At 40.4% G+C, this 27,552-nt stretch overlaps 1 protein-coding gene across 1 annotated transcript in view; it reads left to right on the forward strand.

Moving 5' to 3' along the window:
* Window positions 1–1,790: 1,790 nt before the first annotated feature.
* CHRM2 (cholinergic receptor muscarinic 2) overlaps window positions 1,791–27,552 on the forward strand; it is a 33,312-nt gene continuing 7,550 nt past the window's right edge. The window contains exon 1 of the mRNA XM_042973161.1: window positions 1,791–1,845. The gene's annotated coding sequence lies outside the window, so the exon portion shown is untranslated. The remainder of the gene's footprint in view (window positions 1,846–27,552) is intronic.

Below are 27,552 nucleotides of genomic sequence, written 5' to 3' on the forward strand. Positions count from 1 at the left end.
TCCCAAATAAAATTCTACGTCTAACTGGAAAGATACATAAATTCTCTATCACAGATCCCAGTAGGGAAGGACAGAGGAGGGAAGTAAAAAGAAAGGAGCTAATTAGTAATTATTTTCAGAGAAGATGGGGGAGGAGTCAGAGAGTAAGATTTCACTTTTTAGGTTGGGAAAAATTAATGTAGAGTGCCCCAATAAAACAAAATCAAGTCTAACAATAAAATAATCATAGCAGCATTCTCAGATATTAAAATGTCATTTTTCACTGTTTTCAAACAAGGCCTATAATAACAAAGGAGAGATATTTTCTCCTTTACTAGGAGTGCTGTAATATTTCCATTTATTTTGTCTCTTCCTTAGGCTTCATTTTTGTCAGTTGGTGCAGTGTTTGGGAAAAAAAGCATGTAAGATTAGTGCCCGTAACACAAGAGCCAACTGACAGAACAGAACAAGAAAATAGAGCGGGTTGTGTATCATCGTTTCCAACAATACCGTGGGCAGATCAGGAAGTTCTAATATTCTCAAGATTAATGGTGTCCTTGTTCATAGTTTCGAGATGGATGGGTTGAGATACGTCTGTGTGAAATGTACATCAGTACTTGGGCGTGTGAGCGCACGCACGCCTGTGTGGTTGCGTGACTCAGTGTCGTCTTGTTTGTTTCACAAGATGCAGTATCGTGACCAAAGAGACGGGAGAATGATCTTGCCAGGGAAGTCCCATTGGAAAAGACTCTGAAGGAAAGTTAGAAATCCACTAAAAAGAAGAAAGTTTATATTACAAAAAGGGAACCATTAAGTACAACGATCTCAAGGTTGGGCTAAGAGCTAAGTATGGTTTGGGGTATACGTAGGAGATCTTCAGGCCGAACTTTAGACTGAGTATCAAGGACGAGTAGGATGTAACGTATTACATGAGTTGGGTATTTTTAATGGTAGGAGTTTGGACGTGGGAAGATCCTAAAAGGTTTTCAGTAGGAGGAGTGAGTGGCATACTGCTTTGTGACTGATACACTATTAACATTATTAATACTATTGAGGGGCACCTGGGTGGCTCAGTCGTTTAAGCGTCCGACTTCGGCTGGGGTCATGATCTTGCAGTCCGTGGGTTCGAACCCCGCGTCAGGCTCTGTGCTGATGGCTCGGAGCCTGGAGTCTGTTTCGGATTCTGTGTCTCCCTCTCTCTCTGACCCTCCCCCGTTCATGCTCTGTCTCTCTCTGTCTCAAAAATAAATAAACGTTAAAAAAAAATTAAAAAAAAAAAAGAGATCAGTTTCTATTAGCTGAGAGGTCTGCCTTTTACACATGTAATATTTAGGAGCGCCTAGGTAGCTTAATCAGTTAAGCGTCTGACTTCTGCTCGGGTCATGATCTCGCGGTCCGTGGGTTCGAGCCCCGCCTCGGGCTCTGTGCTGATGGCTCGGAACCTGGAGCCTGCTTCAGATTCTGTGTCTCCCTCTCTCTCTGACCCTCCCCTGTTCATGCTCTCTCTCTCTGTCTCAAAAATAAATGTTAAAAAAAATTTTTTTAAATACTAATGAAATTAATAATAGCTAGCATTTAGTGACTGCTTATTGTTATGCATGCCAGACACTTAATAACTAATTGAATCTTGATCGTCATGCCCGATGATGTAGATGATCATATCATCGTCCCTATTTTCCAGATTTGTGACCTGAGAAAACGGCCAGGGAACCTGCACAAATGCCACAAGTAGCACGTGAGAGAGCAGGTCTGTGAACCAGGCACAGTCTGGCGGCGAGTTTGTTATTTGTAAGACAGAATGAAGGGGAAAGCAGAAGCTGAGGAACCCCTTAGGAGCCTGTATGATCATACATCAGTCCTGAGATGGTGAGGCACTGAGCTTTAGTGGCTACAGAGCAGGTCCATATGTGAGCCTTTACTTTTACCTTTACTCAGAGCAAACCGTGCTTTATTCGAGTCAAACGGAAGCTTGTTTGAAGGGAGAAACCCTTCAGCCCCGTTGCAGAGATGGATCTCGCCACCAGCCCTGCATCCACTTGGATCCTGGAACAATGCCCCTAATTCTGTAACTGAAGCCTAGAGCGGTAGCATCTTCCCTCAAGGACATCACTTCCGCAATTCCATTCATAGAGCTTTGTTTCTAGAAATGTTGCAGTCTATTGACTATGTAAATGGTGTAGTTGCTTTTCCATGAAAATGCATAAAATTCCTATTGTACTATGTACTACTATTGGCTCCGAGGGGGGGGAAATATAAGTAGCTCAGCATCATTGTGGGAGACAGAACATCTGTTTGCTTTGGAATCCAAGAGAAGCTCTCCACATGGCTTCCCTCTAAAGCAGATTAGTAAGGAACTTGTGAATAAATTATCCCCGGGGCTGTCTTGTCCACATGAACAAGAGTTTAATGTCCCCTAGAACCAATTCCATCATTTTAGTGGTTACTTGATAGCCATTCTCTCTGGGATAAATTTCTAATGGTAAAGGGAAGCTGTGGTTTCCTCTGATTCCCTCAACCTCTCTGGGATCTTACTGTGTCTCCTCCTGATCCGTTCAGTGTCTCTGAGGATCTGCTTCCCTGGAACAGTTTTTGTTTTTCCTACTCCTCTGTTTCTCAAATATTTATTTATCAATTCCGTATACAGGTTCTTAGGAGAGGCACTACGGTTTACAATCGGGAAAAAGTGCAGCCAATCCCTTCAAATAAAAAAAAAAAGTAAGAAGGCTTGTTAAATGCTAATGTGGAGCTAGGTCACAGTGTTAAGAAATATCAGAAGAGAGACACCCCACGCAGTCTCGAAGTATCAGGAAAGGCTCCCCATAGGAAGTTGCTTTTAAGCTGGGACTTGAAAGATCTCACCCAACATAGGGATGGGGCTGGGGAGGGGGGGGCGGGTGGATTCCTAATGATAGACTGTCATTCTGGGAGAAGGAACAGTATGTACAAATGTAAGGAGGTACAAGAATTACTGGGATGTCCAGGAAACTTCACTTATTCTAATTTGAACATCCCATCGATTTCTTGATTCCGTTAGCAAGTGTTCCCAAACTGTGGTCTGTGGCATATTTTTAATAAGATGTTAATATGCATCCTATGAGCCGAAATGTTCTCTGGTGAAATGATTTTGAGAAATACTGAAATAATCTAAATTAATGGCTTCTTTACTGCAGCATTTTTAATACACCAGTGTAAATAGGGACTCACCAAAAGAAGAGTTGAAGATGCAACTTTTCCCAACTTGACAGGGAAATGGTTTGTTGCGCAGAATATTCTTTAGCAAATCGCGGAACTTGTATTCCGTAGGACAAACTTTGTAACTACTTGCTTAGCATCATGGTCAGGGGTTGGAAGCCGGATTCCAAATTTTTAACACCTAGTGTTGAGTTGAAAATCTGCAGACATCCGAACATGCGCATTCCAACCATATTATTTTTTGACCAGTCACTGGGATTTTAGATATTGCTATAATTATGTTTGAAAGGCACCTCTGGTATCTGCAAGAATCCTGAATCATGACATCAAAGAAACCAACGAAGTTGGTATCAACTTAAGACAGGATTGCATTTCAGTCTTTCAAGAATGATTCCAAGGAAGAAGCTAGATGGGCATCTTAGAGACAGTTCCCTGGAGCCTAAATTTTATCTCTATGCTCAGGATATATTGTAATGTGAGCATTTTCTTAAGTTCTCTGGCAAGGACCAATGGTAAGGTAGATTTGCTGAGTTACAGGGAACTCAATTGCTCTGCGGCTCTCTTTGGATGAAGAACGTGCGGTTACGTCAATATTTTCCATATTCATTTGGCAAAGACCAGCTTTCGCACTGAGGTCATTTTTAACTGATGAGTGAGGCCAGCAAAATCGAATAGCTTTTCCATAGCGCAAAGGGTTGGGAGGGGATCTGGTGGATCTCATATTTTTTCTCTTTGATATAAATGGATGGATCCTCAATAACCACTTCAAGTAGCTCATCCCTTTGCCATTCCAGAAATAGATGAAAATACAGTCAAATGATTTATGACTCATTTAGGCAGTGATAGAAGTGGAGAGGAGCCCTGAACCAACCCCATGACTATTTTTTAAGTTGAATCCACGTCTGTGGAAATACCAAAGTGCTTTCTTACTTGGGAGATTTTTTTTAAAAAAGTATGAAATAGCCTACCTTTTTCACTTCTCCAGTTACTCCATTTTTTTCTCTCCGAAGCCTGGGTTATTTATACGGATACTTTCCTCCTCTGTGATTCATTCTCCAAAAAGTCTAAGCAACATGCATATGGACTCGGTCCTATTATCAACATATTCTAAGCTATAAGCTCTCACTCCCAACTTAAGAGCAAAGAAAAGCAGAGAACATATACCGATTCCACAAGATCATGATGACAGGTGAGTTCGATTCATGGTAACCTGCTTTTGCTGCCTGTCAGACACAGATCTCCTTCCTTCTCAACTTTTTAGTTCATTCGTCTTTGGCCCATTTGGATTAGCTGTATTTGCCCTCCCATGATCTGCCTGATCATAATTTTGACCATGCATATATCTTGTTAAAAATTTGGTTCTGAATGCCCAGAGATATTCAGCTAAGAAAATGTCACTAATGCTTTCCTCAACCCCTGGGCAGCTCTGTTCTTGATCAGGTTCAGTCAGGAGCACCTTATAATACATTGTCTGGGCTTCCCTTAATGGTTCCCTTGCAGGGACCCTTCCAAATTGTAGGGTGAGTGGAGGTTTTATGTTGTTCAAAATCACTCTGATTATGTATGAACTATACTCATTCTGTATTGAATTCGGGATATTCATTAGGATATTCACTCTTTCATTAACTTAAATTCTCCCTGTAATCCAATGCAAAAATATCTCCCACCCTTGTATTGAGCAAAACCAAAACAAACAGGCAAAACCAGAACAAACCAAACAAGAGTGGTTTTCTCTTCTGCTTTCGAAAATGCACCTTCAGTGCCTTAGATGCAGTTTCTAATTGCCTTCAGGTATTCTTTCTTTTTTTTATTTCTCTTTCTTTTTCTTTGCCTCCTGTCTCCTGTGCTCCTTTTCCTGAAGACCATGTTCACAACCCCTTTCCTGCCCTGCTTCAGAGCAGTATCAGGACTGTGTTAGAACAGCCACAGCCCACATTCAGGGGCACCCGGGTGGCTCAGTCAGTTAAGCATCTGCCTCTTGATTTCGGCTCAGGTCATGATCTCACAGTTCATGAGTTTGAGTCCTGCATTTGGCTCTGTACTGACAGCATGGAGCCTCCTTGGGATTCTCTCTGCCCCTCCCCTCCTCGTGCTCTCTCCCTCTCAAAATAAATAAACTTTAAAAAAAGAACAGTGACATCCCACATTCAAAACATCCTTCCTTTGCCTTAGACAACCGTCCAGAGGTTCCCTCTGTTGCTTCAGACACTTTCTCAGACACATCTCCACCCACACCTTCCACCTTGCCAATGAGAGGTCAGAAGATGGGTCTGGAGAAAACGTCTCTTAAAGCTGTGCCCAGTGTCCCTCCTAGTCATTTGATCACCTCAACACCGTTTATCGCACACCCAGTGTTTACCTAGCATGGTCCTAGCAGCTGAAAACACAAAATCTCCAAGATTCTTAAGTGAGTGTGTTTGCCACTGCACTTCACTGTGACCGCAGCTGTGCTCATGGACTGAGGCAGGGCAGTTGGATAAACTGTACATAGGCATGAATGCATCAGTTAGGGCTACTGATGACCATTTCCAGAAGATTGGCCTCTTGAATTTGCATTCCTCCTTTTTTAGCCATAATCAAATTGTCCTCTTTGGGGCCATACTCTTAAGCACATTCAGGCTTCAGTCAACTCTTTCTTACAGGGACTGTGTATAACACTCTTGATTGATCTCAAAAGTTCCAACATTTCGTTATATTTTTTACAAGCAAATGAGGGGAAAATAGGGCGCATAGATTACAATTGGATTAGTATTATTTTCCCCTTCTAGAATGACAAGAAATATTGTGTATATAAATCATACCCCCAAAAATAAATTCACAGATTTCTCATCACCCTGAAAACTCAAAAAAAAAAAAAAATCAAAACATAATGTGCTATATTCTGGGAAAGGTCTAGATGGATAGGTAGATTATAGATATTATAGATTTATAGATAGATAAAGGTTTATATAGATCTATAGAGAGATGGATAGATCCAGAAAAACTCAGACGTAGTCAGTTATAGGTTTATCATTTAAAAGGAAGGAAAATTTGGGGTGCTTGGGTGGCTCATTTGGTTAAGTGTCTAACTCTTGATTTCAGCTCAGGTCATGATCTCCCAGTTTGTGGGATCGAGCCCCACGTCAAGCCTGCTTGGGGTTCTCTCTCTCCCTCTCTCTCTGCCCCTCCCCTGCTCATTCTCTCCCTCTTTCTCTCTCTCTGTCTCTCTCTGTCTGAAAATAAATAAATAAATAAACTTTAAAAAATTTTAAGAAAGGAAAATAAATTAAAGGAAAGGGAAAGAAGAGGGAAGCAGAGGAAGAAGAGGTCAGGGGAGGAGGGTAGAGGGCAGGGAAGGCAAGGAGGTAGGTTGCATGACATTTTCAGTAGAAAATGGAATTTTAGTGAACAATCAGCAGTTTGTGTACTAATAGCTATCATTTTTTGAGTACTCATTATCTGCTTGGCCTCTGGCCTCTGTACTCTGTATGCATTATCTCATTTAATACTTAATTGTATAGTTTCTGCATCTTGTAGAGAAGGTAACTGAGGACTGGGGAGCTTAAATAACATGTCCAGGGGTTATACAGGTCCAACTTAGATTCCAGGGGTACTGTCCACTTCAGCCCACACTCTTTTCTGCTTCACTTACAATTTTAACAGAGTAGGCACACATAATTTAGTGACAAATTAATTCCAATCTGTCCTAAAGCCATTGTTTCCTTGAGAAGATGTGCAAAAAGAGAAGCAATAAAGTAACTAAAATAAATATACATTTATATGTACATGTAAGATTGAATATTGTTATAGAATATCATATATATAGATATGCATATATATATGTATATCTATAGATAGATAGATAGATAGATAGATAGATAGATACTGAACTAAAAGTCATCACCATTTTCGTCTTTCAAAATGGCTGCGTATTGGCAGCTTCATGTGGGCTGACCAAATAAGTATCTGTATATACACATATTATAAAGAGACATAAATTGATGTATTCATAATAACAAAGAATACCTATTCAGTGCATATTAGGTTTTAGGAAATATTCAAAGCACTTTACATTTATCATTTCACATAGTCTTCCTATCAGACCTAGGAGCTTGTGCCATTCTTCCCATTATATAAAAATGAAATTTAAGACATGGAGAGATTGTGTAACAGAGGAAGTCACACAGTTAGGATATGATTGAGCCAAGATCTTGTCCTCATTGGTCTGATCTGAGACCTCATTCTCTTGACCACAGTGCTCTATTGACCCCCTATTTTACCAATTTATTTCTATACGTGTTAGGGGTAAGTCCACGCTGGAGTAAATGAATTATTAAGGACTCAATAATATTTACTTTTATCACTTTTGCTTTCTGCATCTTGCCTTCATATATCTCCTCTTTTTTATTACCATTTAATATTTAAAGAAATTAAGGTTAAATTGGTTGATTTATTCAAGGTCACCCAATGATTAGTGACCAAAAGGGAATTCAAACTTTAGGTCATGAGGCTCTAAGGACTTTTTCTCTGTGCGATACATGGTAAATGCAAACCTTTACAAAGCCAGATGCTTAATTGAGAAGCAGTTTACTTAATGAGAATAAAATCTGTTGTGTCCTGCAGGCTCAATGCTAAAAATGCACATCAGTGATACTGTGGTCTCATGAGCCTTTTGTATGGAGTTCAAGTCCCTCTGCTTGTTTGAGTTCACACTAATGATAGAAATGCGTATGTTATCTCTGACCACCCCTTCTCTTCCTCCCTCATTTCAATCACACATTTTAAAGCCCATCATCTCTTTTCTGGCCCTACACTTCCTGCCCTGGGTCTGTTCTTTGCTGTGGATCATTGCTGTGATCCAGGTACTGGCCTCCCTGCTCCTGGTCATGTCTCTTCAAATCCAGCCCCTGCACAGTGGCCTCGTAGATCTACTTAAAATACACATTTAATCGTTGGGCTGCCTTTTGTTTGGACCCTCTCATCAGGTCACCACCCTCTATAGCATAAAGTCTGAGTCTCTTCAGCAGGGCACGTGAGTGCTCCATAGGTCAACTTCTTTCTGACTCTCAGCTACCTCCTTTGACCTCTCCCAGACTCAATCTTGCACTCCCAGCACCACTGAACTTAGATGCACTGCAATTTCTTCCTCTCTAAATTTGCTCAGACTGCTCCCTTCCACATTATCGTGATCATATTTAGTTTTTACAGCAAATTGGTGAGATGGGGACTATAATTATTCCATTTCAGAACAGTGCCAGGCTTAGGTTAGCTTTCTGTAGCTACCATCAAGAGGTCTGGAGGAATGCAGTACATCGAAGACATTTATACAGATTTACAGTCTTCTCCTGGTTTTCTTTTTCTCTGATGGAAACTCTTCCTCTGCCATGTCTACCTGATAAAGTTATATGCATAATCAATTTCAGCGATGTCGTGTGAGGGGAACTTACCAAATACACTGTCTCACGAAGGCAAACTATGGTTGCTAAGATAAGAACATTTTATCGACACAACTTTCCATTGCTATGAAGCCACAATAATGCTTGGAAAGATAGATGTATCAGGTCAAATTGAACGTCAGGTGCTATTATGATTTTAAACATAGCAATCAATCTAGGTTGTCATGTTAGGATATTTTATTAACTTCAGCCTAAAGAGACCAACCACCAACCAGAGACAAGATATTTGTTAAGACAGAGCTGCGATCCCAAATCCGGTTGATTCAACTTATCAGAAAGAGAGTCTAAACACTACTTTCAGCACCTCACTTAATATGTCAGAATGTTCTGAACTGGGACATTCTTCCCGCTGTTGAAAAACAAACCTCTATTCCAGTTGGTTCGTAGGCTCTTGCTCCTTATCTGTTGACTACTGAAGCATCAAACTTTATTTGAGTCCCAAAAAAGGAGGGATTGTGGGGGCGGAGGAGGCTAGATAAACATGTGCCAGAGGCTATCGTATTTGTAAGGAAGAGACAGGTAGGAGGGAATGAGGAAGAGAGTAAGACTGACACTGCAAAATCTCATTTAAAAAGTTGTATTTCTGGCTAAAAAAGTTGTAGATCACAGATATACAGCAACACATATATGTTTAAGTTCTAATTGATGTATAATAATAATAACACATGTGAGGCCACATATATAAAGCACAGAAGACTTTTAGCGAATACTTCCATGCAGTGCTCATAGTTGACAACTGGTCAAAGGAATGAAAGAGACAACACAAATCAGTTTGTCTGCACGTGTAGTATCCGCGGGCACAAACCAGTGTGAGTGGGTTCTGTAATCTCAGTGGTCAAATGCAAGCTGACAACCAAGACTTTGGACTTATATCTAACAAATAACTTGAAATCTTTTCCCCAAATGAGAGGTTGAAGTGTAATAAACACAGGCTCAATCTCTTTCTGTATTGCCTTAATGCAGGTACACATTTGTAATGATCGAATTAATTCTAATAAGCTCTACTGTTAAATGGGGCATGATGTTGATATTTTTCATGAGGCTTTAGTTTCATTTTTCTATGCTGACTCAATTATTCATAATTAATAAATAGAAGTGTCCCTTCTTGGGGGTTGTATTGATACGGTCATTGTATCAGTCAGGGTTCTCCAGAAAAACATAACCAGGAGGATGTGTGGATATGTGTATACATGTGATATACATTATGTGTGGATTCCATATATGTGAATTCACATACTTGCTGAAGTTTAATGGTGACCCTCAAATCGACACTCGTGATGTTTTCGTGGTCATTTCCAGACATGCATAAGACAATGAAAATTTGAGTCGCCTGCCATACATGTTCCCAGCTGAGGTCAAAGGAGGTGATGCTCTGTCTTCTTGTGTCCTTTTTGTGGTCCATTTAGTGCCACATGTTTCACTTTGTTGTGCTTTCTGAAAGCCATTTTGCTGTTTAAAGTGATCCTCAAGCATCATGTTGAATTTCTGTCTAATATTTATAAGCACAGAAAGCTGTGATGTGCCATATGGAGAAAATATGTGTGTTAAGCGGGCGTCATTCAGGCATGAATACAGTGCTGTCGGCTGTGAATTCAATGGTGGCAAATCAACAATGTATGTTAAATAAGATGGCTTTAGACAGAAACACACACACGCATAAAGCATGGTTATGTATGGACTAATTGACAAAAATGTTGTGACCGGAGGCTTATAGGAACTTAACCCTGTATTTCCTCTAGGAGTAGTGTGTCAGTATTTACAAATTGAGCGTTCGTGTGGACTTCGTAGAATAGGACTGCCACAGAGACCAAGGATGTAATGTTTATCTTCATCTGTCAATCTGTTTGTCTATTTAAGTTCATTTGAAAGAATTGACCCATGTGATTATGGGACCAGCAAGTCTGAAATCTATAGAGCAGGTCAGCAGGCTGAAGACTTGGACAGGAGCTGCTGCAGTTGTGTTTTGCTTTGTTTTTTGTTTTTTTGTTTTGTTTTGTTTTGTTTTTTAGTTTTTGTTTTAATTCCAGTCAGTTATCATACAGTGATATATCAGTTTTGGGTGTATGATATAGTGATTCAGCACTTCCCTGCATCACCCAGTGCTCATCAAGACAAGTACACTCCTGGGGCGCCTGGGTGGCTCAGTCGGTTAAGCATCCGGCTTCGGCTCAGGTCATGATCTCACGGTTTGTGAGTTCGAGCCCCGCGTCGGGCTCTGTGCTGACAGCTCGGAGCCTGGAGCCTGCTTCCGATTCTGTGTCTCCCTCTCTCTCTGCCCCTCCCCCCATGTTCATGCTCTGTCTCTCGCTGCCTCTCAATAATAAATAAACATTAAAGAAAAAAAAGACAAGTACACTCCTTAGTCCCCATCACCTATCTAACCCATCCCTCCACTGACCTCCTCTCTGCTATCCATCAGTTTGTGTGGCTGTGCAGTTAAGATCGCGTTTTACAAAAATAGGAAGAATGCTTCCAAAGTCACCCAGGCCTCTGCTGTTGTGGCCTGAGGTATTTTATGCCTCAACTTTCATTAAATCATAACGGTTTACTTTCATAAACTCAAAATTATGGTCCTTTTGGGTTACATATATTCTACCCTTTGGATATATATGGATATATATATATATATATATATATATATATATATATATATATCACGTTTTCTTTATCCATTCATCAATCAACGGGCAGCTTCCATATCTTGGCTATTATAAATAATGCTGCCATAAACATAGGGGTGCACGTATCCTTTGGATTAGGGTCTTTGTATTCTTTGGGTACATACCCAGTAGTGTAATTGCTGGATCGTAGGGTGATTCTATTTTTAACTTTTTGAGGAACTTCCGTACTGTTTTCCACAGTGACTGCACCTTGCATTCCCACTAACAGTGCACGAGGGTTCCTTTTTCTCCACATCCTCACCAACACATATTGTCTCTTGTGTTGTTGATTTTAACCATTCTGACAGGTGTGAGTTTTGGTATCTCATTGTAGTTTTGGTTTGCGTTTCCCTGATGATCAGTGATGTTGAGCATCTTTTGATGTGTCTGTTGGCCATCTGTATGACTTCTTTGGAGAAGAGTCGGTTCATGTCTTCTGCCCATTTTTTAATTGGACTATTTGTTTTTTGGGTGTTGAGTTGTGAAAGTTCTTTATGTATTTTGGATACTAACCCTTTATCAGATAATGTTACTTGCAAATTCTTCCATTCACTAGGTTGCCTTTTAGTTTTGTTGATTGTTTCCTTCACTGTGCAGAAGCTTTTGATTTTGATGTAGTCCCAGTAGTTTATTTTTGCTTTTGTTTCCCTTGCCTCAGGTGACCTATCTAGAAAAATGTTGCTCTGGCCGATATCAGAGAAGTTACTGCCTGTGCTCTCTTCTAGGATTTTTATGGTTTCAGATCTCACAGAATTTAGGGAGTTGCTGCCATTTTGAGGCAAAATTTCTTCTTTGGGAAATCTCAGTTATTGCTCTTAAGGCATCAGCTGATTAGATGAGGCATGCCTGAATTATTGAGAGCGGTCTTCTTTACTTAAATTCAACTAACTGTAGATGTTAACCACATCTACAGACAACCTTTGTGGCAAACATCTAGATTCATATTTGGCTAAATAAGTGGGTACTATCGCCTAACCAAGTTGACATATAAAATTTATCATCACAGTTTTGATAGATACTGATGAACTTATAGTGAGCCCAGTCCATTGGTGTTTTTACTTATAGAGCAAGTTAAAACTGTATTTTCACACACACACACACACACACACACACACACACAGAGAGAGAGAGACAGAGAGAACATTTCTGCCAAAGTTCTATGATAGGGAACAAGTAAGCAGAGGGAATAAGTACCCTGAGGGGGAAAAAAGACCCTGAATATTTTCCACACCTGATTCTCTTTTTCCTCAAGAAGAAAGCACTCACAAAAATCAGTCCACATAGAAATCACAGCCGCCAACCGAAAAGTGAAAAATTCAGTTAAGTGAGCTCACAGACTCAATGCTAAAAACCGGGTGTGAGGACGTTGCCACAGCTTTGTTTAAAGGCTGCATGCCGCTGGGATTGTTGCAATGACATGTAATCGCAGAAGACTTAATAATGAAAGGTGAAATCGGGACCTTGCTATTCTAAATGCTCTCTCTGCCTCTCTGAGTGTACCTGCTGCTGGGCTCCAACCCCTTCACTGACCTCCCCATCACAGAGTGACAGACCTTGGGGAGAATGAGGGGACATTCTAAGATAAAAATAAACCTGTCATTTTTACAGTCAAAAGTGTCAGAGCTCAGACATCAGTGGTGATTCAAAGAGTCAATAATGTAAGCATTCTTTGTACATAGAAAATGGCCAGATGTAAAGTAAAAGCTTTCACATATAAACATGCTCTCTATACATTCTGGAGAGGTGGCCAAGTGCAAAGACTATAATTCATAGCCTATGTGAATATTGTGCCTGTGTTTACTGACGTTTAGTGCTCATTCCGTATGAAAGTTATTTGCAACGTATTCTTGCATTGCAGACTAATCAATGTTATTTCTTTGGCTTCAAAAATAACCATTTCAACCTTTCTAGACTGCACAACAAGCCACATCAATTCCTTATTTAAAACAGAGGTATTTATTGCGTTAGACTGTAGTCACTTCCCACAGTACCTTCTGCTCCTTTCCAACTATGAGACATACTTAGCTTTATTGTCTTTACTCAAATAATTGTCATCATTATTAGATTATTTTTCAAGGTATGTGTGATTACAGCAAATGTATTAAGTATTTCATATATTAATTTTTTTAATTTGTAAGTATCTTATATTTTTTGGATAAAAACTAACTTATGAGTGGGACTGATTATAGAGGGAGACGGTTGATTTAATCAGGAAGGACTGTGCAGATTTATTTGCTATATTCTTTTTTTCTTTTTTTTTTTTTTTTGGAAAACTTTCAGCTCTACACAGAATAAATATGGAGGCAAGATAATAGTCACCAAGTTCTTCTGATAACCCTTATTCATAGGTGAGAAGGCTGCGTAATAATATGAACTTCATGAATAGATAAGCATAATTTGTAATTAATATATGAATTCTGTGTACAAAAAAAGTGGCCAGATGTAAAATAATAGCTTTCACACATAAACATATTCTATATACATTATGGAGAGGTGGCCAAATCCAAAGACGATAATTCATAGACTATATGAATTATATACATTTTTATACATCACAGAAATATAGTGTCAAAAATCCCATTCACTGTGCAACTAAAAATAAGGTCAGTCTTAGCAAGATCTATGCAATATACATATACAAACAGGTCTGTAAATTTTCATGTCAGATATATTTGCAGAGAACTACAAGAAATCATAGAGGGACAAAGGAGAAAACTAGAATGGATGAACATTCCTGGTTCAAAGACTTACTCCTAGACAGTTGTTAACTCTTCACAAATTAATTTATAACAGTCCAATAAAAATACCGTAAAGAAAAGGAGTTTACAAAATATTTTAATGTTTATGTTAAAAGAGTATGAAAATATAGTAAAGATAAGTAAAAACAATACACAAATATATAGGATTTATAATTAGAATTTCTAAGTATATTATACAATTAAAGTAGAAAAAATAATGTTGCTGGTACAGGACAAACCAGACGAAACAATGGAATAGAATGGAAGGCCCAGAGATAGATTTAGGATTTTTTAAATATTTAGTAGATGATAAAATCATCTTTCCAAATTTGTGGAGAAGGTATAAGTTGTTCAATAAATGTTTCCGCAGTGATTTTTAAACTACTTGGAAAAAAATCAATATTAAATCTCTTCATACCTTATTGAAAATACAGTCTCATAAATTATAGTTTCAAGTATAAAATATGTGAAATAGTTAAAGGATATTATCTCCAACATTTACTTATTTGGAGTGGGGAAAGTGTGAATGTTTGAATATGATGCCCTAAAGTTAAATCTTAATAGATACAACACTTATCCGAAAATTTCCCTGAAAAAAGTGCAAACAAAAAATGCTAGTGGTCAATAAGATAAAAAATATAAAACTTAACAAATCAATAAAATGATAGCTGACATTTCAAACAGGATATTTTACTTAGCTGATTTACTATAGTTTTTAATGATAATTCTTAGTTTTGTTAATGTCTATAGGAAAATAACATAGTGATTCATTGCTGGTGGGAATTTACTGTCAACAACAGCAAGTGTATATAATTTTGGCCAATGATGCAACTTTTAGAAATTTACCCTTAAAAAAAATTTTTTTTCTTAATGTTTACTTAGTTTTGAGAGACAGAGACAGAGCATGAGTGGGGGAGGGGTACAGAGAGAGAGGGAGACACAGAATACAAAGCAGGCTGCAGGCTCTGAGCCACCAGCACAGACCCCGACGCGGGGCTCGAACTCACAAACTGCAAGATCAAGACCTGAGATGAAGTTGGATGCTTAACTGACTGATCCAGGCGCCCCTAGAAATTTATCCTAAGAATGCAATAGAGATCTATAAAAGGGAAAAAAAAAAAAAAGATGTACAAAGAAGTTTACTCCACCATTCTATGCTAGAGTAAAAAGTGAAAATTGGCAATGACTTATATGTCACAAATAGAGGATTATTTAATTAAATTACAGTATGGCTATAAAACTAAACATAATATACCCCTTAAAATGATACATTAGAAAATTATGTAATGTCATAGAAAAATGTCCATGATTATCTTTTTTTAAAAAAATTTTTTAATGTTTATTTTTGAGAGAGAGTAGGTGAGGGTCAGAGAGAGAGGAAGACACAGAATTCAAAGCAGGCTCCAGGCTCTGAGCTGTCAGCACAGAGCCCGACACGGGGCTTGAACTCACAGACCGCGAGATCATGGCCTGAGCTGAAGTCGGGTGCTTAACCAACTGAGCCACCCAGGCGCTCCTCTTTTTCTTTTTTTTCCTTTTGGTTTACTTTCCTAATGCTTTAGCTTGAAAATCAGAAAGAAAATTCACAATAAATTTTATTTTTAACGCCCAAGGGCAGAGGGAACTATGTCAGCAGAGCAAAAACCTATCGTAAATAAATCTCATATAGTTTTGAAATGAAAAAGGTAAACACACCATTCTTAGTTGAGACTTCACACAGAATTCTCTGGCTCTGAAGTCTGCTCTGTAACACAGAACATAATACAAGAGCCAATTTATTCTTGTTTGATTTTGTAATTTTGTTTAGACTTCAGGCCTCCAATGAAAATTGTCACAATACCCTTCCTTACCCTTTGCAAATTGTTGCATATCTCAAACACACCCCCTCCGGGAGCCTCATTTCACTTCTCTGCCTTCTGCCTCCTTGCAGGGTTACTTAGGCAGCGATTATAGCGATGCTATAAAACCAGCATGCAAGTCACTGGACGACTATTTCTAGTCTGTCCACTAAATAAGTCCAGGATAAAATCACCAGCACAGAGGTGTCAGCTAATTGAGGAATCAGACAGCCGCAGAGACCAGACGGGGCAAGAAAACACCCTTATCCCAAGGACAAACCTTTGCTCTGACATTGGAGAGAATACACAAATGAACTCGCCAAGTAAATTGCTTTCCTGCTCCAATACGTGATCTCTTGCTCTGGTGCTAAAGCCACTTTTTAATGAGTTGGTACGTAAATATGGAGCTCGATTGAGAGAATTAGTTCATGCTTGCACGTTTGCAATATTGAGAGTGAAATGAAAATACAGATAGCAATTTGAATCTAATTTTCAAGCTTGCATGGATGAAGGGTCACAGAGGGAAGCTGAGACGTACCAGGATATTGGGGGTGGGGGACGTGGTGATGGTAACAAAGCAAACCAGCTGACACAAAGCAGAAGCCTCTTCAGCAAGTACAGCAAAGCCCCAGTAGTGTAAATTCAAGAGGGAGAGAGAGAGAGAGAGCGAGAGTGCAGTTTACTCTGTAGGTATATGCACTTCAGTATTTAGGAATATATAGATCTAAGGCAGAAGTCGGTGACGATCATCTCTGACCTCTCAGTCGGCATCATATGAATCCTAAGAGAATTACAGTAAAATTAGAATTCTAGAATGCTCTTAGAGCTGAGAGAGACGTTGGAGTCGAACGTCCTCACTGCCACGGAGGACGAAAATCAAAGTCAGGGAGGTTAAATACCAACTCCAGGATGAGAATACAGATATTTTAACATCACAGACCCCTGTTCTTTGCGTGACTTTTAGACCAACACTGCTATCTGAAAACAAACAGATCCACGTGAGAAATGGGTGTGGGTGGAGGGAGTGGTTGTTTGAGGTCCTGAGGAAGGCACCATCTTGCGTAATTAAACATTTAAGTTTTGAGAGGACACAGATTCAAAATAAAAGCCCTTCCCAAATGGTGCCCCCAAAGCCCTAAATTAGAAAAAGAAAACAGACACAGACACACACACACACACACACACACACACACTAACACACATACACACACACACACTAACACACACACACACAGACTCAGGTGGAAAAAATGATTGGGCCTGCTATGAGTGAGTTAAAAGAGAGCAAAACGGGTGGTTTGCGGGAAAGTGAGGGCAGCAGGAAAGTACCAGATTCCTCCCGTTGCTATCGGACAGTATCACATCCTAAAATTAAGGGAAAACATGCACTTAGGTAAAATGATGATTTGGGCCTGAGGCTTATTTCACAGGACAGGTTTGTTTAATTTAGTCATTACATTGTCCCATGAACATTCTTTGACATTCATCTTCCCCTTTCCCCATCTACTTGTTTTTCATCACATAGCTTAAAAATGTAAAGCATTTGAATCATCATTAATGATGCCATTTACTGTTTATCGTCCTTCAAAACTGCCTTCCAAAATGTATTCGTGTTTAAGCAAAAATCGTACTTGACTTATTTTTGCTCTCGATATTCACCGTATGACGCAATTTGCTCTACATAACAGGATATGTAAACAGAACACGCAGCCCTGGCTTGTCCCGCCCCCTGCCCGCATCCCCTCTCCCCCCCATGTACACTGCCTCTATTGGGCAATTCAGGGTCAGTTTCTGGTTAATGCCAGCCAACAGGTAACAATTATTAGCAAACTTGCTTATTATATGTCTGTACAGAGTTGAGTTACAAATGATTATCTGAATGTGAGTTGTGACTTCATGAAAATTGTTGTTGTATGGAAGAAGTAGGTGAGGGGTGCCTGGGCGGTTCAGCTGGTTGAGCGTCCGACTTCGGCTCAGGTCGTGATCTCACAGTCCGTGAGTTCGAGCCCCGTCTCGGGCTCTGTGCGGACAGCTCAGAGCCCAGAGCCTGCTTCCGGATTCTGTGCCTCTCCCTCTCTCTGCCCCTCCCCTGTTCACACTCTGTCTGTATCTCTGTCTCTCAAAAATAAATAAACATTAAAAAAAATTTTTTTAGGGGTGCCTGGGTGGCTCAGTCGGTTGGGCGGCGGACTTCGGCTTAGGTCATGATCTCGCGGTCCGTGAGTTCTAGCCCCGCGTCAGGCTCTGTGCGGACAGCTCAGAGCCTGGAGCCTGCTTCATATTCTGTGTCTCCCTCTCTCTGACCCTCCCCTGTTCATGCTGTGTCTCTCCCTGTCTCAGAAATAAATAAACGTTAAAAAAATTTTTTTTTAATTTTTTTAAATGGAGGAGATCTGCATAATTCACGTGAGCTTAAGAAATTCAAGAATAAGCGTTCTAAATAAGAAAAAGCAGCCAAATGGCAGTTCCAACCAGACCCGTTGTATAATTAGCGATTTTACGAACTGTGAACGTAATTCTCTTTCCGCTTCTCCTTCCAGCCTAGCCAGGGCCTTTACTTCAGCCTTTACTTAAGTCTGTGTGTAACGGCCGAGGAGCCCAGACCAGGAGGCTCGGTTTAAATCCTTTTGTGAGTATTAATCTCGTTTAATTCTCAAAATGGGTCTACTCAGCAGGTGTTGTCCCTACATAAGCAACGAGAGAACCTTACTCTTGGAAAATTTAGAACCTTCCCAAAAATCTGGAGTGGGTTTACATGCCTAGACTGGAGTTTGAGATTGTCAAAGGAAAGACACTTAACTCAGGGTCAGAAAATCAGGTCAAGCCAGGGCTGAATCCAGAGAGAGACGACGATTCGTGTGGATTCGAAAATGAAATCCGGTTAAAGATCCTTGGCAGTGAGATGGCTCTTGATATCAGCTTGGTCGATGACATCAATAGTGTGTTACAGTTTCTGACTGTAAGTGTTCCTCCCTGCCATGAGGTTATGTCTCCAACACAACCTGAGTCCTAGGCCATGCCCGCCTTCCTCGTGCCCCACCAATAACACCTGTTGCTCTTAAATCTTCACACCCTCACTCGGCAGGGTTTCCTTCCCTTCAGCTTGTCGGCCATGTTTTTTTTTAAAGCAACCAAACCAAATATTTTCAAAGACCTCCTCAAACCTTCAAAGTACCCCCTTTTTTTTTTTTTTTTCTGTGCTTTACCCTCAGGCTGCAAAATAGACGACCGTCTTACTCTCTGGCTTTTGTATCCGGAGAATTTCCATCGTACTGAAAGTAATCCATATTTCTTAATTCGTTTAACCTCAGCAGAGGAAAATATTTTTCGGGTTCTAGCCACAGGAATGGGCGGTTCATAGTGCGAGTGAAAGAGCTGGCTGGGGGCTGGGCGTTTGAAAACTTGGATTTGTGTAGAAACAGATAGTAAAGTGCATTCGAGCGGCTCCCGGTTGGAAACCCGAAGTTGTCCCATACCAAAAAGAAAAGAAAAAAAAAACATGTAGCAAAGTGGGTCAGGCTGTCACCTTTCAGCTTTACAGTGGCCTTTGAAAGCAACCAAACAAGGGCAGAGCCAGACACAGGCTGCTCGCAAGCTACATTCCTAAACGCAGACACAGCCGAGGGTGTTTTATCGTCAAGAACAGAGGCTAAGAGGCAGCTTACAAATGAGCCTGTTCTTAGAACACTTGAGCTAAGTGTTCCCATCCTGGTAGCCACACGCGAACCAGAGTGAAGGCTGACTGACGAAGGTGCATGGGCCTCGTATCCAGGCTCCGAATGAGAACTGCCCTGGGCCACACTGGAGAGGGCCTGTCTGGCTGACAGGCTGTGGTGGGCCATCGCATCCCCAAAGACCGTCAATGGAGTAGGTCGGAATCCCTTGGCTCGCTGTTACAAGTCGGTCTAACCTCTGCCTGACCCCTGGATGCTAAGATGATGAGGTTGTGTCTGTTGTCTGCGGAATAATATTTCCAGATAAATGTAAGAGTTACCACGTCGTAAATAAATCTAAGTGTCTTACTTCGAGCCAGTCCTGGCAGAAGACGAACGTGACATTAGAGACTGGGAAATTGGTCTCTTCTGGGGGTTCCCTAGACAACTTGGGCCTGCACTCCTTGAAGATAGGATGCTGAGGGAGAGAGCAATGCAGATAGAAGATAAGGATTTGCATAAAGAGAGTAGAGAAGTCACGAGAAATACGCACAGGTAAGGCAAGCAAAGGTCTGCAAAGACTCAAGAAAACTAGCACAGGGCAGAACAAACACTCTGTCCTGTTGCTGTTATTGTTATAATGTATTTACCTTCAATTTTACCTTCCTTTATAAAGCAAAACCGCTAAAATGAAATTTTAAAAATAGTGTTTTTTAATTTAATATTTATTGTAAAAAAATTTTAATGTTTATTTTTGAGAGAGGGAGACAGATTGTGACGAGGGGAGGGGCAGAGAGAGAGAGGGAGACACAGAATCCGAAGCAAGCTCAGAGCCTGATGCGGGGCTTGAACTCACGATCTGTGAGATCATGACCTGAGCCGAAATTGGATGCTTCACCGACTGAGCCACCCAGGCGCCCCTATTTTTTATTTATTTTTTTAAAAAATGTTTATTTATTAAGTATTTCTTTTTAGAGAGAGAGCATGAGCAGGATAGGGGCAGAGAGAAGGGGAGACAGAGGACCTAAAGCAGGCTCTGCAGTGTCGGCACAGAGCCCAGCACGGGGCTCAAACTCACATACAGCAATATCATGACCTGAGCTGAAGTCAGACGCTTAAGCAACTGAGCCACCCAGGTGCGCCCCCCCAAAATAGTTGGGTTTTTTGTTTTGTTTTTTTAATGTTTATTTATTTTAGAGACAGAGGAGCAGGGGAGGGGCAGGGAGAGAGGGAGACACAGAATCTGAAACAGGCTCCAGGCTCTGAGCTGTCAGCACAGAACCTGACGTGAGGCTCGAACTCACGGACCGTGAGATCATGACCTGAGCCGAAGTCCGACGCCTAACTGACTGAGCCACCCAGGCGCCCCAATACTTGGTTTTTTAAACAGCACTTCGAGTAACATGGTAAATGTAAGTCACAGGTTAATGTTACGCATTTTCACAGATCATGTGACCATGTTGCTCTAAGCACTCACAATTTGACATAGAATGGAATTTTGCTACTTTTGTATTTGTTAACAAGAAATCTCTTTCACAGTTTCGTTTTTTGTTCTTAATTTATGTCGGGGCAGAAATTTTTCCTAGTTCCTTAGATAATATTCTCCTCCAAAATAAACTGATCACTCTCAGCTAACAGTTAAGTACAGAGTTGCTAAATAATCTTTCCTAGATCTACAGCGAAAGGTTTATTTAATTTTTAAAGTTCTTTATTTGAGTATAGTTGATGCGCAATGTTACATTAGTTTCAGGTGTACAACATAGTGATCCACAGATTTCTACACTCTGCTGTGCTCAGTATAAGTATAATTTGTCGCCAAAGAACACTGTTCCGGCATCACTGGCTATATACCTGTTGTACAGCAGGAATGTTAAATAGAGGAAGTGAGGAAGAGAATTAGTCACTAATTGTTATTTTTATTATTTTTTACAAGTTTATTTATTTTGAGAGAGAGAAACAGCTGGGGAGGGGCAGAGAGAGAATCCCAAGCCTTTGACGTGGGGCTCAAACCCACAAGCCGTGAGATCGTGACCTGAGCCAAAACCAAGAGCCAGACGCTAAACAAATGATCCACCCAGGCGCCCCAGTCGCTAATTCTCAGACTGAAGTTCCTAGAAGGTTAGGTAGAAGCTTCTGACCATCTCAGTGTAAGAATCGGGATACCATACAATGGTCATGGGGCTTCCTAATGCTGAAGATGAATTGAAACAGATAATAAAAGTGCATTGGATACAAAATTAAAACTTGCTGCAACTTACTTCCTTATTGGGGGAGGGGGAATGAGAAATACAGTTCACGCTTCGTTCCTTTCTTTTTTAATGCTCTACTGGTTGGTTAGAACCACATATTAGGGGCTCCTGGGTGGCTCAGTCGGTTGAGCGTCTGACTTCGGCTCAGGTCATGATCTCACAGTCTGTGAGTTCGAGCCCCGCGTCGGGCTCTGTGCTGACAGCTCAGAGCCTGGAGCCTGCTTCAGATTCTGTGTCTCCCTCTCTCTCTGCCCCTCCCCTGCTCATAATCTCTCTGTGTGTCAAAAATAAATAAAAACATTTTTAAAAAAAATTTTAAAGAGGAAATTATATTGTTGAGTTTCTTTAGACTTAGACCTTCTTTTTAAAAATTTTTAAAAATATTTATTTGGGTTTTTTTTAATATTTTTTAAGTTTACTTATTTATTTTTGAGAGACAGAGAGAGTGAGCAGGGGAGGGGCAGGGAGAGGGGGAGGGAGAGAGTGTCAAGCTGGCTTCGTGCTGCCAGCACAGAGCCTGATGCAGGGCTTGACCTCACAAACCACGAGATTGTGACCTGAACCAAAACCAAGAGTGAGACACTTAACCCCACCCAGGTGCCTCAATCTTTATTTATTTTTGAGAGAGAGAGAGAGAGGAGGAAGGGAGAGAGAGAGGGAGACAGCATTCGAAGCAGGCTCCAGCCTCTGAGCCATCAGCACAGAACCTGATGTGGGGCTCGAACTCATGAGCTGGGAGATCGTGACCTGAGTGGAAGTTGCAGGCTTAACCGACTGAGCCACCCAGGTGCCCCTAGACTGAGACTTCTTAAGAGCAGAAGCATTATTTCCTCCTTTTCTTCTTCAATGTGTCATTACCCTTTCCTCATCAGCTAATACACACAGTGGCTAGATGAGGGAGTCCAGGATATATTCTCTCAGCGTCCTGTTTCCTTTCACTTTGAGTTGTTTGGGGGCTTAATTAACCACAGAATTCTACTCTAACACATTCTCCCGGAAGTCCTGCTGCGTATAGTCCTGCCCCGAGAGAACACAGACCGCAACTGCTTTGCTGACGGTACAGTTGTACTTGGAACAAACATCCCACCCTGCAGGACAGTCACTGCACAGCCTGTCTATCTGGAGATCTCCCCTTCTCATGCACTATTCAGGTACAGACATGGTATTTCAATACCACTATACCGTGAACCGCCTGAAGTTCAGCTGCTTTTTCTTGGATGACAAGGTGGGGCCTGTAAAGCGTGCCGGGGATATTTACCAGCCAAGACGGCTGTAATTCGAGAAGGGAGGTGTCACTTTGTCGTCCGTCTCCTCCTGGGCACAGTCAACAGAGAACCTGCCTCCTGGGGGAGAAGAACAGGGCTGGCAAATCCTAGCGCAGTCAGAGTGAGAGATCGGATTTTCCTAAATGTTTAGAGTCTGAAGGGCGGGAGAGTTAGCTCCTTAAATACGGAAATAGGCTTGAGCTGATGGTGTCTGAAGAGGGGAGGGTAGAGGAAGGGACGATGAGGTAGCAGTGATGATGTACACGACAGGCATTCAATATGGCGTGGTCCCCGTGGTTATCACCAGGAAAGTGGGTTTGTTGCGGTAAGGTAGAAGGGTTGACTGTCCTGATTTAGCACATAAAATCCTTGATTCTCTCCAACCAACTTGCTTGAAACTCCAAATTAGTGCTTTAGATACAAAAATCTTTGCTGAGTTGATGCAGCTTTTTATGTGTCCCCATCTCAATTGCCATTAGATCATTTAGTAAAGACTTTAATCTTCTCCGTGCTCTCATTTCTCACATTTGAGTGGGATAACACGGTGGTCATTTTGCTCAGTTCTAGAAATAGGCTGCAATCAGACTCTAAGGACACAATCATGTTGTCTTTCGATTGGAAACAATAAAAATAGTTGCTGCCCATTACTCTGTATACCTCATTACTATTTTATTTTTATAGCTTCATTGAATCTGATATGAATCATAAGTATATGAGGCCTGTGTCATTTCTGTCATTGAAAAGTTGAAGGACACAGATTTACCCTTCATGGAGGTGAATTCATTACTTGGGATTCTACTTAAATTCTAGGTGTTGTTACCAGAAGAATGATTCTGCCTGTTAAACTTACATTTATGGGTACATTTATTTATTTGAAGAGGAAAATTATACCTCAACATAAACTTTACTTTTCATGTGTATATTTTCATGAAAAGAGCAACGATATTTTTTTTCCTTTTGCCTTTTGTCCTTAAGCAATGTAATGTTAGAGATGTGCTTACAATAAATATAGATTCCTAAGTACAACTAAGTGTCCTTTTCTCTACTTACCTGTCATAAGATGGAAATTCAGAAGAAGGAAATTCACTTCTATGTGTGCCCTTTAATCTTTTCACAATTTCTGGTCCCATTAATTCTTAACTATTCGAGTCTACCCTTCAAAGGAAAAATATTAACCTACAACTCTCTTAGCTTCTCCCTGACCCTAAACTGATTTTTTACTTCTCTTTTCAAACCTGTCCTTGACCTACTTACTATCCAAAGCTCCGTGTTGCCTTATGTTCTGTCTCAGCTTCCAGCAGAAGGCACGTGCACCATTGAAAAGGATCCCTAAAGGGATGCATTGTTTGGAATTGCTCAGCTTCTCTAGAACAAGGGCTTTCATTCTAGAATTTTCTATCAGAGTCATAACAAGCCTCAAATCCTCTGCAAATTTGATTCACATGTTTAATTCAAAGCAATGAATTAACTAATTTAGAGTTATTAAACCAGCAGCCTGCCGACTTTAGGGGGAAAAAAAACAGAACAAAATGAAAAAAAGCCGACTATACAAATTTCCAACTTCTGAAGATAAGAAAGACACAGACATCGACTCAAATACAGCTGCCTAATCATATACAACTTCCAGTAGCTCTCTGAGGATTGCTTCCATTTTCCTTTCACTCTTCCTTGTCAGCGCATAATAACCTTTAGACAGAGGGCTTTCTCTAGCATTGCTGCTGTTTGCTCTAGAGCACTGTGTTTAGTCAGCACCATTTATGAGATTATGGTCATCCTCAATACTGAGTTCTGTCAGATTCCTAGGACAGAAGAGGGAGGGGGCCCCAGTGCTTACTTAGAAGGAACTTCACTTCGAAAAGTCAAAAGAATGGTTTATCCCATAGTGCGTTTTGTTTATAATTGTCCAGACCTCTTTTTCTCCTCGGCAGGAGGATGTCAGTGTGTGGAAAAAATCGCTAAAATGTACCATGGACCCAACGGCAAGGACTAGATACTGGTTAAGTCACGTTAAGGTCTCTTTGCCTCTTGGGACATTTTTCTAGAGTAAGCGTTGTTTAGGATGTGTTCTGAAGAAAGGAAAAGGATAGTCTGGCGAACACGGAGTGCACGTCTGTCCAGCGTCACTAAGAATAGTACGTTTGACAGTTAGCCAAAACTGCAAAATGTGTACATTGCAATAAGGGATGGGAGGTTCCGTAAGGTTTTTACATTGGAAAAAATCATGAATTCTCTTGTATTTATACTGGTGTGGGGGTCAGATTGCTGTTTCTGCCACTTTCACTCTGTTTCTACCATTTGCTGTTACATTTTTTACCTTTTTACAAAAGTACAACCTGCATGGGGCGCCTGGGTGGCTCAGTCAGGTGAGCGACCGACTTCGGCTCAGGTCATGATCTCACGGTTCATGAGTTCGAGCCCCGCATCGGGCTCTGTGCTGACAGCTCAGAGCCTGGAGCCTGCTTCGGATTCTGTGTCTCCCTTTCTCTCTGACCCTCCCCCGTTCATGCTCTGTCTCTCTCTCAAAAATAAACATTTAAAAAAATAAAATTAAATTTAAAAAGTACAACCTGCATACAGTAAAATGCACAAACCTTAAGGGTGCAGCTTGATAAATGCAATTTAAGTGTGGTTTTCTTTTTTCAGATATTTTACGTGATGCATATCTGGTAAAGTCTGTAGTTCTGTGCTGAAGTTTTCTAAACTCTACATGTTGCTTCCAAAATGCTTGTGACATATCCTCTGAGATAGACTTAAAAACCCAGCGCAGGTGACTTGATGGCTAAGTTGCATTCTATGTTTTGGAACCTACAGGTTGTCAGGCTCAGTCACTGGAGTGAACACCCACCATGAGTATATTGCACTTTTCTGAGAAATGCAATAGAATGCAGAATCTTGAGAACACAGTAAATATATATATATATATATATATATATATGCACACACACACACACATATATACCTATATTATATTTATTCTATATATACATATACCTATATATTATATATACATATACCTATATTATATATACACATATATAATATATATTATATATACACATATATAATATATATTATATATACACATATATAATATATATTATATATACACATATATAATATATATTATATATACACATATATAATATATATTATATATACACATATATACCTATATGGTGTGTGTGTATATATATATATATTTAAAATATGTAAATGTCCCACATAAACAAATGGTGAGAGGAAGGAGAAAAAGAGACAGAGAAAATAGATCTGCTAGGAAAAGCATCCAGGAAGCTTTATGTATTGTTTCACCCCATCTGCCCAGCCTTCCTCCATGGATTCTGAATCTTGACACGTGTCAGTATATTGGCCCAGAGTTTTTTTAGGTAGCTGGAAATCCCATCAGCAATGTATGTCTCCCTAAAGTTATAAGCTCCTTGTGGACAAGAATGTGTTCGATTGTGTTTGGTCATTCTCTCCTTCACTTCCACCTTCCAAAGCCCTTCAAGGCATCTGCAGGTCTGTTCGGGACAGAAATTCAATAAGGTGCTTTAGAATAAATTTTTAAAAACAAACAGAGATAGCCCTGGTTTCCGAGCAGGGCCCCTGTTGCTCCTGTGGCCCCCAACCCACCACAGCAGCTCACATAGTAAAATTCAGGAGCTCATGAAAAATCTCTTGATCTGTATACTCACTCCTAATGTGTCCCTTGGCTAAAGGGAAGCCTTATAAAAATTGGGGGAGGGGGGGCGGGAAGAGTGGAAATTTACTCCATTTCTGCCTGATGTTGTCAAAATGCTAGAATGTGGAATGTCAGTATTCTGCTGTCAGAGCTACCCTATCCTCTGAGCCCCAGTCTAGAACTCTCCTTGCTCATAAGTAAAATGGAGAGACATTCAAGATTTGTGGGGGTCATCACAATATGAGCAAACTGTGTTTTATCATCTACTGCATCAGTATCAAAACTGAGACTGTCTTTAAAGAAAGGGGACTTTGTTCCTCAGAATCCCTTAAAATCTCTCCCCATTTCTCTTGCCTTTCTTTCTTTTTCCCTCCATCGTTCACGGCAGGAGTGATTGGTCACTGATGTAGGAACAATCTCAAAGCCTATTAAATACCTCTACCGATGCCACTTATAAACTAACGGCATGCACTGAATGTTTAGAAGATCTAAAACAGAATATAGACTTTATGCCCCAATGGTCATGTCTCCAATGTCAGGGAAATTTTATAGTTAGAATCTCATTCACCAGATTATTATATAATAGGTTATATGTGTTTTTAAATATATAAATTGCAAATAAAGGAGCTCCATTTGCTTTCTAATTGATGATAACACAGCGTCAGATTACCACGTCTCACTCTTAAGGCAGAGAGGAGATGAAGGGAAAGTCTCTGCTCACTAGGCAGTCTTGCTCCCAATGAGGGTCTCATGTTTCACCACGATACTAGATGGTATCATCCTTATGTTTTTCAAGTTTTTTCTAATAGCAATATTTTTTACTGAAAGCTAGATATCTAGGCATCATATTGTTGAAGTAAA

This window comes from Panthera tigris, chromosome A2 (assembly GCF_018350195.1).
Source record: "Panthera tigris isolate Pti1 chromosome A2, P.tigris_Pti1_mat1.1, whole genome shotgun sequence".
In the NCBI taxonomy this organism is placed as follows: domain Eukaryota; kingdom Metazoa; phylum Chordata; class Mammalia; order Carnivora; family Felidae; genus Panthera; species Panthera tigris.